A 13,257-nucleotide genomic window follows, 5' to 3' on the forward strand; every position below is an offset into this window, starting at 1 on the left:
TACTTTTTCTGTTATGGGCGCAACTTTCATGTATCTAAAATTAAACCTGCCTTATAAAATAATTGAAATATAAAATGTTATTGTATTAACAAAATTATTGCCTTATTTATTTAACTGTTTGTATATTTTACTTTGCCAAGTAGTACAGGGTAAACGTTTAATTTAAATCTTCACACAATCCCGGAAATTTCCCAGAATTCCCAATTGAAAACGCCCTTCAACCCTACGCTACATATGAATATAACATATTTATAGATAAGCCTCTTATAGTATTAAAACCTATTGTCTGAAACTGTACGCACGCGTAACCTTATACAATGACGAACAAATATTTAAGGTACCATTCGAATTCAGACTGCAATAGACTGCTGCAGTATTGCGGCGCGCCAACAAACCACCCATAAGAAAAATATTCCCAAAATTCTTTGTCAAACTATTTTTGGGCCACGTAGTAAAGATAGTTCTATATTTCCACATCGTTTAGGGTCATTATAAAAATAGTACTTATATAAATTATATTATTAAATGAAAACTTGTTTTTTTTTATTTTTCCATGAATTTTGCAAAAAAAGTACAAGTAAACCACCCGCGAGAGCAAATCGCGTCGCGTTCTTAAATATCGCGTAGACTTCGACTCGCAGTTTGACGTAAAGACGAGAGAATATTTTGTCTCGAAATAGGTAGTTGTGCTACGGATTTTAGTTCAAAGTGGCGATCTGCTGTCATTCTCTGACAGTGACATAATCGCGAGTTTGTCGGTTCTCCCACGCCGCGTGTGAGTTGTGCTTTGTGCTGCCACCACGCGACAAGGCATCAAGTCGCGCCGTTCTGTCTCTTCTCGCGCCCGTCGCTGTAACGGCCTGGCCACGACATTACATGATTACACGACCAGCGACGGCGGCAACCATAGGTTGGAGCGAGACACAGTTATCGCACTTTTTGATCCCACCTATGGTTGCCGCCAGGTCGCGCAAGATCGTGGCCGGGCCGTAAGTTATGCTAGCAGTGTTGGTGCCGACTGGATACGAATGATACCGTAAGAGACATTACGCGACGCACTGAACTCGTAATAGGTATTTATGAGCACAATAACCCATTAGTGCGGCCGCCTTGTGTTTTGTTTGGTGCTGTCATACAAGACATAAATACAGTAGGCCCTTAGTTCTTAGTTTAATTTATTTTTGTTAGTCATTATTAAAAAAAACCATTTATTTCAGGTCTTAAAACCCATATTACATTTCCAAAAAAATTAAATTAAATTAATTTACAAACTAGGTAGGTACGCTACAAACATTTACTATACATACAATACAAATTACACATTTTTTTTATGATTACTTGTAAATTAACTTACAATAATTTCTGCGAGCAATAAAAGCCCTTAATTAAAAAGCTGATCGCGGAATAACATAGGGTAAGTTGTGAAACTTGTCAAATCTCAACACAGCTTACTTTTCTAAGTGTGCAGTGACAGATGGTAGTCGCTTTTTTTTTAACTAGATATCTTCGCCAACTAAGTTTTGAACCTTGCTTCCAACACGAAAAAAATCGTGAAAGTAAAGCTTAATAAACTATAGCGAACGTGATCGGTTAAGCCAGCGAGTTATCGCAAAAGACGTACCTACCTATGTACAAAGCGTTGACAGAATTGTGACAGAAAGGTAACTACGGAACCTTACACTGAGCGTGACTCGACTCTTGGCCGGTTTTTTATGTGCCTTGGTACAGTCATCACAAACCAGTCATGTGTCAGCTGTGCACCGGTAGCCTTAAAGGTCATTACGTCTCTTGTAATGTGGTGCGATCGCCTATATTGGGTCTCCTGTGTTTTATGCCGTGGTACAGTTGTCATAGACCTATCCTACTGTAGTGTATGTGTCAGCTGTGCACAGGTAGCAGTAAAGGTCATTACGTCTCTTGTAATGTGGTGCGATCGCCTATATTGGGTCTCCTGTGTTTTATGCCGTGGTACAGTTGTCACAGACCTGTCCTTCTGTAGTGTATGTGTCAGCTGTGCACAGGTCGCAGTAAAGGTCATTACGTCTCTTGTAATGTGGTGCGATCGCCTATATTGGGTCTCCGTTGTTTTATGTCCCGGGGACTGTGTATTCCAGGCGAACCGATGCTTAGGCGAACCAGTATAAGTGCGTTAAACATTACCGTCATAATGAATATTACACAAACGACCAAACTAAGACCTAACTTTAAAATTAAACTTAAACGTTTCTTCCAATGTAACCACTTTTACTCAAACAATAAATTTACAGATATAATGATGAAAAATAATGATTTTCTTATACACAATAATTCTAAGCATACTTTTATTGGTGGTTTGTAATGTAGAGTCCCTCGGTTAGCTTCTAATTCATTACCTAGATAAAAATAGAATTAACAAACATTTGACCTCGCCTTTAAACTAGAAAAAATAAAATCAATAATATAAGTTTTTTGTGAAAATACATTTTTCTGACTGCATTTTACCAAAATTTGGGATTTCCGATTGTTATAAGCAAAATATCGTCGTAAATAATATTTTTACGCAGCGACACTGCCAAATATAGCTTCAACAGACGGAGAAATATATAATAGATGGGTCAAACAGATCACTGTGTTATGTCTTTCCTGTAGACATACACGAGAGTTAAGGGCTATAAAGGCTAATTTTCTTATTTAACCCTTATCCACGTGAAAAGGTCCTCCTTTTATTTAAAGAACTATGATAAAATCATTACTTACATGCCCACAAGCTGTTAACTATTGCCCACAGGAGAGAAAACTAGTGTGTTCGCGCGAACAGTACATTTTTCGCTCCTGTGGGCTATAGTTAACAGCTTGTGGGCATGTAAGCAATGATTTTATCATAGTTCTCTAAATAAAAGGAGGACCTTTTCATGTGGATAAGGGTTAAATAAGAAAATTAGCCTTTATAGCCCTTAACTCTCGTGTATGTCTACAGGAAAGACATAACACAGTGATCTGTTTGACCCAGATTTAAAAAAATGTCCTTCTATATTTTTCGTAAAAACACACATTACCAAAACATTTGAGTAAGGTTCCTTTCAACATAACAAACCGCGAAAATCGTAGTTCGCAAATTGCGGGCATCTTTCTCTATCACTCTAATTACGCTTTCATTGGAGTGAAAGAAAAAGAGCCCCGTCGTTTTTCCAATTTCTGTTTTCGCGATAGGTCCTCTGGCCCTTAATTCGGACAAAAGAAACATTTACGAAACAAAAATGGAACACATCAGGAAACGTGAGAGACAATCGCTCAACTGTTCTTTAAAACAAAAGCCCGCCTTGAGGCGGTACCAGACAGCACCAATATACCCTGACCCATCATTCCTCCCATTAAGACCCGAAAAGTAAGCTGGTGTTGCAAGCATATAGGTCTTGGTGACTGGTGAGTGGTGACATGCGTTGATGGCAAAAGGTTGCACTCTGCCTTTTGACGGTTGATCTTTTTTTGGTATACATTTTAACGCCGAAATGCTTTTGAGTTTTTATATACTCGTACAACAATGGAAGTATTTTCACGGCGTTTTGGACTTCGTTTTCTTAATTAACTACTGAATTGACAATTTGTTCTTGATGGATAAATAATCTATGATTTTTTTTACTGTCATTTGTTCTCAATCCACCATCATTATATTTCAATAGTATTTTCACAGTATATACAGTCGTTCGACCCGCGCACCCTAGCTGCATACATCGCTGTCATCGCATTGTTAGTAGCTCGGTACACGACAAAGGCCGTCGGACCACTGTGACTTTTTTACACTGTCGTATTTTTATACCATTATCTTTACCATTATACCGGGTGTGGCCTGTAACACGAGCAAATAATTAAAACATAGATTGTACTCCTCAAACGGTGACACTTTTGTTCAACAACTTTTAAAAATTATGAAGTATTTAGACTCACTATTTTTCATACAAAATAAATATTATCTTCAATGGACGCCATCGCCACGCCATGTCATTGTGATTGACGTTGCTTGCACGTCTTAAACATAACAAAATTCGCAATACATTGCGTCTTAGAATAAACTTTAAAGTGTATTAAAAATCAAACCACAAGTTATTTTTAAAAGTAGCTGAACAAATGTTGGTCAGTATGAGGAGTACAGCCTACAGTAAAACTTTTTGCTCCTATTACAGGCCACACCCGGTATAGCCGTACGACGGCTTGCTGAATAGAGTTCCAGTTAGGGTGCAGAACCCTAAAAGACAAAAAAGACAGACACGCAACATCAAAAAGCCTCAGGAAAACAAACGAATACCTATAGTTCGTTTTTTTTAGCATTAGGAAAAAGACAATCTATCTTGACGTGTATTTTTATTAAAAACACTTTTGTGAAGTAAGTCACGGCAAATATGTAACAATTATGAATCATATACGATTAAGTATTTACATTATTTTGCTTTCATAAGTAATAGTTACTGATTTTTAAAAAGCGTTTTTAATTAAAAGACACGTCAACATAGCGTAGTCTTTTTTTAATTATAAAAAACGAACTATAGTGTTAGTTACATAAAATAATAGTACCTAGTACAGTTTTCCGTTCTAATGTAGACTGATCGATTATTTTAATATTTGGACAGCATTTTCGCCTACATGATACAAGGGCCGTGTGGCCTAATGGATAAGGCGTCGGACTTCGGATCCGAAGATTGCAGGTTCGAGTCCTGTCACGGTCGCAATATTATCTTTTAGTTTTTAAAATATAGTAGTTTTATAACAGCAGTAGTTTTCTGTAAACAGCAGGTACGAAATACGACAATCTAAGTTCTCAAAAGCCAAGCCCATAATACAACGCTTTACACGCCACCGTTTCTCAAACAGTTTGAACCGGCAATAATGGTAAAAGTTAAAAACCCTCCCGGTTAAGACCACCATCAGAACTTGCGCCATCTGTTGTCGCGCCCGGGAACCATTACTCTCGTTTGATTTATAAATGCTGCTACGTATACTTTCAAGCGCGACGATTGGTGCAAGTTATGAGCATTGCCTTTCTTTTGTAATACGCCCTGCTGGCCTAGCCAAGGTGACAATAGCTATCACTTCGACAACGAAACGATTTGTGTCTCTCTATCACTCTTCCTTATAAGTGCGACAGTGACAGTGTTGCGTTTCGGACGCTACGGAGCGTTAGCGATTGGCAGGTTGGCTACGCGGATGGCTTCGGGTAACTAGTAACCGCGGAACAGAGTACAATAAAGGATGAATAAAGCTATTTAGCAGTCCGAGTCTGTGCCGAGGCTTCCGACACTTTGTTGTGTTTACCCGGACCGTTCTAGCGTGAGTCATCCTTTAAAGCCTAATCTTAAAACATTTAAGTAACTGACAACATACCATTATACTCGTAGGTACGTAAATAAATCTATTTCTAGCATTATTGAAGGTCCGACAAATCCCATAGAACTGTTTGAAATTTTGGAACCATCCGAAATGTTAAATTTTTTGGCGATTAAAGGTTGGGTTTCATAGCAAATATTTTCAGTATAACCTGTATTTTCTTCTTACAGAGTTATCAAAACACCCTGTGTACTCTTCAAGGTAGTGTTGACTGAGGTTACTTAATTTTGAGTCCTCTGCTTTAAAGCTCGACAGCATTTTTCTGACTTATATATTTAAATCAAACTTCTAGTTGTTTTTTTTTACTTATTAAATGCGCGAACTTCTCGCGCGAAGTGTAGGCATATTGGACAGTCGCTTGTGACGTTGACCACACCTTAACTCCAGAACTTAGCTAGACCAGCGAGAATTGATCCCAGCACTAAGCTCCGGGGACCGACAGCGGACAAAAAGAAAATATAACGAATGGAATACATTTCCTTTTGCGCCAATAATATTAATGGCTGTCGACGCTTACAGCCTTTCAAATGAATTTATTGCTGCGATGCAGTTGTAACCGAGATGTGTGAAAGGAATACAAAATCATAAGAAGGGTTATAGATCAGTATACGGAAATATTTCACCTTGTAGATAATGATATATTACAAAACTGCTACATGCTAACGATCCTGAATAAGAAAACACAAAAAAATATTGTTCTGAACTCCAAATATAGATACCATATAGATTTCCATGTCATTTATGCTATAAACGGGATGAAAGAAATTATATAACAAATTGAATTCTTGAGTTGAGTTCAAATTGGCTGAGTGGTAGAAGCAATAACTCCATCATTTTTACTATCTTGCAATGAAAATTTTGTCAGATAAAATTATTCAGCGTCATGTCTCTTGCTGACACCCCAAAATTACAATGCAAAATCCAAACAATAATTACAAGTCGTATCAATAAAAGCCCCCTCAATTAAGTAGGGTAATAAATAAAACTACCCGCAAGAGACCCGCAATAAACACGGCTGGAGGGTAAAAGTTTCCCCTTTGCATTTCAAAGCCACGTTTTTAATTTCCGAGCCGCTGAACACGTGTCGGCGTTAAAGGTTCCTTTTCTAACGTCTCTACACACGGGTTTGTGGGGCTGTGAACTTCTTTGTTAGAACCTACACTCCTGCTATAATTCTAAGTGGGAAATGTAATAATGAAAAATAAAATAATCTGTCTGTGTGTATACTGTGTATAATTGAAGGCAGAATAGAGAGGCAGAGGAAGACCGAGACGTAATATATGCATATTGACCAGGCCAAAGAGAAAATTAACGTAGTGACGTAATCAGGAGCTCAAGACAGTGGCAAAGAGAAGAACGGAATGGCGATTACTCCACCGACAAGAGGCTAGGCTCTTAAGAATAATGATGATGATGATAGAAAATGTTTGGATATTTGAGGTGATGCCTGGACTTTTGACGGGATATTCCTTTATTGCATTATGTCAGCCCTCCGGCGCATCCATCGATAATCACTAAAGGATGGAATATCAGCCATGGAAATTTATAGTTTTTATATTTTTTGGGCTAGTGCAAGTTATGCAAGTATTACATAAATATCAAAGGAAAAATGGAAAATTTTATATTACCTACATAGCGTTCGCAGAGATATCAGCCTTATAAAATTTACTTCAGTATGCATATTAAAAAATAGGTGAGACAGTAGACGATCGCACCATCAATTAGCAAGATGCAGCATGCATTTCTCTTCCATCCTTTTCTGCCACTCATTATCTTAACACCTAATTTCCAATTAATATTGTCTCTCACATAGTTAATCCACCTTATTCTTAGTCTAGGACCGGTCTGGCCTAGTGGGTAGGTAGTGATCCTGCCCAGTGGGGAGACAGTCAGGGTCAAGTCAGGAGTGAATTCGAGCAAACTCGGCTCCATTCGGCTCAGCATTCGAGCAATTATTAGGGTTGACATAACTTGAAGTCCCTTTGCGTGCACGAACTGCACGACCACAGATAAGGAGACTTAAATTTTGACAACCCTAAATAGCCGAAAGGGATAGTGCCATAAGTTAGAAAAGGATATCATGATTTGACCCTGAATCGCTGTCAAACTTTGGTTTTGTAGGAAGTATCCTTTCCGTACGGTAGTACTATTACTTATTATGTGCCCTGCCTATGAAGACGATGGTCCCGTTTTCCTGAGTCATGGGTGTTTTCAAGGTATATTTTGCGAAACATGTTGCAAAAATTCCGCGGTTGTATCTCCCATGCTAACTCCGGTACAAGTTTCCCCTGTTCTATTAGTGCGGCGTATATTAAAAGTTTCTAACGTCCATTAACCGAGCCTTTCGCTCGCTGTCTTGTTCTGGAGTTCGGGAACGGGGAAAAATACTCGTACATGAGGGATTTAAAGTGTTTCAGGTTACGTAACTCTTAAGACTTAGGAATATTTATGTGTTTGAGAAAAAGTTTGAGGAACATTGGAATTTTATGAGTATTGAAGTTGGCTAGTTGAAAGTTGTCTTCAATAGGAAAGGGCACTTTTTACCTCAGTCGAAATCAAAAGGAAGGGTTATGATTTTTGCAGTTGTAAATTTTTGTATGTAATTGATGTATTTGGGTTGGGTAATTTGATTTCATCGTAGCGTCAAAATTTTTGAACTGATTTAGATGATAATTTTGATCTACCTCCAAAATAAAGGAGAAAATAACCAGAGCCATGTTAGTAATATTTTTGTACTTGAGTTCTGTGTTTTTAAAACATTTTCGATTTGTTTTATTTTACTTACCTTAAAATACATCTGTAAAAAAATTGCTTTAATTGAGATTTAGGATTTGATAAGTCATCGAAATTGGTAAAATGTAACTTGACATTTTCTTAACAATAGATTTTACTGTTTTTTCTAAAATCTCCCATAAGTTTTCCTATTTGTTTGAACTAAGTATAATAAACTAACGTATATCTATACTGCAAAACGTAATTCAAGACCAAAAAAAGTAAGAAATGTTGCCACTTTTTTACTAGCGCGTCTTGTATTTATGTACAAATAAGTAAATAAAAGTACTTTATTAAATAGTAGGAGTAAAATTACTAAGGAAAATAAGGAATTTACTATTTTACAAACAAATTATTGCAATGGCAACATTGACGTACTTTTTTTGGTCTTGAATTACGTTTTGCAGTATACCTACGTATAACGTATTATAAACGAACATACGTAAGTATACTTACTTAACGTTTTTCGTAAGTGAATTTAGCGAACTATATATTAAATAAGGGTCTTATCTAAAATCATTGGTCCCTGTTCAAGATGATTGATTTCAATAACCTGTATAATTATAATAGCGCTTCAAACTAGGTGCTTACAAATGTCGCTAATAGTTTATAATTGCCTACCCGATCCCGAAAATCGGTGAAACCTCAAGCCCAAACAATTAATACTATTGTATCCATACTAAATACCAGAATGGTGGTCAGACAGCGCCCTAAGGAATTGTTTCGACAAATTGGAACTTAGGAATTTAATATAAATCCGGGGTGAAAAGGGGTTGGCCCCCGATTATTAGTCTGGGATGCCTAAAATTCCACTTGTCTGGCTTTAAAGACCCCTACTGATTCAGGTGCTGGCAGGAACCGGAAATTCAATGGGTTTACTAATATAGTGGACATGGAATCCTTTTGTTTTGGGCAAGAGAATGCTGCTGATTGACTATGAAGTAATTCCATACGACCGATGCAAAGGTACTAATTGAAATGATATCTGAATCATGTCAATTGATTATCATTCGCGCGTGCATATTGTTGGTATCTTGTATTCGTATGAGAAACGAATCTATCGAATTATAGAAAAAATACATTTGGATATCATTTTGATATCAAAATGTAAGTTTGAATTGACCTCTGTGTCTAAAATATCGACAAGATCAATTTTCCAAAATTTGTACCTATAGATTACGCAACACAACGTTTATAAAATAATATGACAATATCGAGCCAATTTACATCCATTCAATAATTTAGTTGTAAATTCTTACCTACAAAATATACTAGCTTATCTTAGTTTTCAAAAACTTAGGGCCTTCGGCCTAGTTAAATAATAAAGGGCAAATTCCACATTTTCCCCATATGGCAGGTCTTGTCTTTTAGCCCGATTCAAACATACAGCAAAATCGTCTGTTTTACAATCAATAATAGTATAGTATAGTACGTTATTGCCGAGGGATTGAGAGAAAGCCATGTTCTGACGAGACCCGAGGTACCGAGGTACGAGGCCAGAGGCTTGCCGAGGCCTGGCAAAAAGTCCGAGTCAGAATCCGCGTGCAGAACGCGCCGGCAGCACAGGCGGCCGCCGGCACCCGGCGCGCAGCGCGCAGCGGACAGAAATGGAATTTGTACCGGTTATTTTACTCCTAGGAGTAAAATGAATCATACCAATTTCATTGTTGCACGCGGCGCTTGCGTTGTAGTCGCTGGGATAAAAATTAGGCACTTTGCGTTTTCGATTTACGAACAAAATGCGACCATTTCCGAGCATGTTTGGGAAAATAAATATTGCTTTGAACCAGTTTTCCGCATAAAATGGAAAGCTCTTTTTTCAAAACACAACTGACACGTACAATTTTACCATTCGCTTCTTTTCTTCCGTTGCAATTGGTCGGTGCAAATCCAATTTCTACCCGTATTAAAATGCAGGCGGCATTTTAGCGGCGCCGCCGGCAGATTCCTATCTGCTAAGCGCGGAATTACTTTCTTCGTAGACCTTAGCAGTCATTTGTTTTATTTTACGTATTAAATATAAGGATAAGATTTATACAAATTTGCTGGAAGGTAAACTAGGTGATAGCAATGATTCTGGCAGGGAGAGATAGAATTTGTTTTGTATTAGATTTGTTAAGTCTACCAGTTAGAGTTTTGGTGATCATACCCCTTTGTAGAGATGTCACCAGGCAACTATGAAGTACTTATAGAAATTCATATTAGAAGTTCTAATGCAGTAGGCTGCGTTTTCTTGCAGTGCGTAGTGTGATAGCAAGGGAGTGTAGTTACATACTTAGATAGGTACCTCTAGAATGCATAAAAATAAAAATAAACATTACATGGGGTGCCAAGCTTACCTATATGTGTTGACTGTACTTAAACCCATGAACATTTTTAAGGAGGACGGAATACAAGATAGTACAATAACACCTTTACAAATTATTGTTTAATTAAAACACACATCCAGGGCGACATCAAAATAAAATTTACTTTAATATATGCTGAAGCTGATGGTTCATACAAGACATAAAATAGTGTAGGTACAAAGAATACGAAGGAATCTAAGGCGTCGAATAAAACCCAATTGAGCTGACTATTATCATAAGAAACATGGACGAAGGCACAGAATAAATAATAGTACTAGGTAGAGAACTTTCACTCTCTAACAAAACAAGCAAGCGCAAGCGCGAGCAGGCGTCCGTTCCATAGGTACTGCTAGACACCAAAACTGGTGTGGCCGCATGGACTTGCAGCGACTCGACGAAATCGCGGAGTGAGCCACACCTGACGAAGGCCTTATTAGATGGAGCGTATGCCATTATTGAGGAGACGATCTAAAGTTTGATGTACTCCCGCGAGATATTAGATGGTGCATCAGTATAGTCAATAACGTTACGGTTAATGCTTATGCCTGATAAGTTTCTTTTGGTACATACTGATAGAAAATGATTATACTTCTAGAGTTTGCATCATTTTAAAAGAGAACTTCCGGCTTATTTTCAAAATTTGGCCATTCCACGTAATACTCCTATTCAACACTAGATCAAATCCATGACCACGGCCACGCTGTAGTACCCTTCCCCAATTGAAAAAAACTCTCATAACACACGACGATACAATTTAGGATGCACGACGTGCCAAAGAAATGGGCACACCAACTTACAAACCTATAAACATGCACTCAACCCACTACTTCCATAAGCATGGCAGAAACTGCCATCCCATAAAGAACGTGTACCCACATAATAATTTCAGGACCGCACTTTAGAAATCACGCTACGTGTCCGCACAGGCCAATTTTTCTTTATTCCGCCCCCATAATACGACAAAATGTTCGCAACATCACTGGGCCTTAATACAATATTGGACCGCCCTTAACTAACAAAAATGTCGTCCTAACAACTAGAACTGACGTTGTGGCAAGTGGTTGCTCGTAAAAACCGGGACAAGCCGTGTGTTGCGTTAATATTGCTTGCAGAGTAGAGCGTTTAGATAGGCCAACCAGTGGAACTGAGTCTCCGGCTAAATCACAGACACTACGTACAAGATTACCAATCAAATAACAAAAGTGCGACTAAAATCGGAATGATCTTCTTCTTCTTCAACCTAGCGTTTTCCCGGCCTAGCTCTAGGGTCCGCTTTCCTGCTCAATCTTCTCCACTTTGCCCAGTCTTCGGCATCCTCAGGTGTGAGATTGTTTTCTTCCATGTCCGCTGTCACGACGTCCAGCCAGCGCTTTTTGGGCCTACCGCGGCCGCGTGATCTAGGGCCGTGGACAGTGAGGTTGAGGCATCTATTTCCGACATAGTCTACCGGTCTGCGGCGTATATGGCCATACCATCGGAGGCGACTTTCCTGCTCCGCTACGTCACGGATTCCGAGGCTGCCACGGATGTGTTCCTTACGTTAATGATGTCAAGAGAAATAATAATTGTGATGATAAATTATTTGCTTCAGTTGACGTCTTTAGCGGTCAAATGGTTAAATACATGTACCTACGGTATTAATAAAAATAATCAACGTACGCCGTTATAGGAACTAAAAGTGACGGCAATGTTATGCACAGGGTGGGAAAAATGTACCATTTGTATATTTGTTAATAGGTAAGTCAGATCTACAGTCTCATTACCGCGACGGCTGCGCCTAATCCACGTACCAAACCACCGCCCACGAGCCAATATTGGTTTACCTGAGCCCTTCACTCGCCCACGCTCGATAGCGATAGGAATACCTCTTCTGGATGCGGCTCGCCGCCTTTTACGTCCTAACAAATATGGGAGAAAGTTTTTAGAGTACCAAACGTCCACTAACTTAAACACTCTCGTATCTAACCTAACTAGCTATCGTAAATACAACCCTCCGCGCTTAAAACAAAGTTGAAATTTTATTCTCTGTCTGGAGAATAAAGATGTTGTGAGGTTTATGGTATTTGGGAGTTTAAAAAGAGAAATATTTTGACTACATTTTAGTTGGAGCATGTGGCTGAACAGGATTCGGCGTTGGTTTTTTATAACATTTTTCAACATGTTTTGTGGCCGAAAAGTTTGGTGAAATCGGAGCCATTTTGAGCAGGGTATTTTTAACCAATATGCACTGTTCCGTTGCTTAGAAACTGACAGACAATGCATTGCCCAACCCGTTAAATGTAGCATATTTAAATACAATATATATAACAAAGAATAACAGAACAGCTTTTCTAAGCATTCCACAAGAAACATAATTGAGTATTTTTACCAACACTTAACATTACCAAGCCAGCGTTGGTATGGGTAAACGCCGAACACATGTACACACACACACACACACACATGTTTTTATTTCATATTCGGACTTTACCCAAAATGCTTGGGTAATACTAAGTAACCCTGGGTAAACCTAAGTTTACTCAATATTCTATCATTACCCGTAACATGGGTATACTGTATACTTAATTTAAGTAAACTTAAGTTTACCTGGGTATACCTAGTAGTACCTAAGCCTTTTGGGTAAATCCCGAAAATTAAATCAACCTTTACACCATTACCCAGCCAGTTTTGGGTAGACCTAGGTGTGTACAGGTGAACCCCGAATACAGATTAATGTTGTTTAGATTTTCGGACTTTACCCAAAAGGCTTGGGTAATACTAGTTATACCCGGGTAGACTT

At 38.4% G+C, this 13,257-nt stretch overlaps 1 non-coding gene across 1 annotated transcript; it reads left to right on the plus strand.

Moving 5' to 3' along the window:
- Window positions 1-4,627: 4,627 nt before the first annotated feature.
- Trnar-ucg (transfer RNA arginine (anticodon UCG)) lies at window positions 4,628-4,700 on the plus strand. The gene has a single exon. It is a non-coding gene; the product is annotated as a tRNA-Arg (tRNA).
- Window positions 4,701-13,257: the final 8,557 nt, after the last annotated feature.

The sequence above is a fragment of the Cydia splendana genome, chromosome 17 (genome assembly GCF_910591565.1).
Source record: "Cydia splendana chromosome 17, ilCydSple1.2, whole genome shotgun sequence".
In the NCBI taxonomy this organism is placed as follows: domain Eukaryota; kingdom Metazoa; phylum Arthropoda; class Insecta; order Lepidoptera; family Tortricidae; genus Cydia; species Cydia splendana.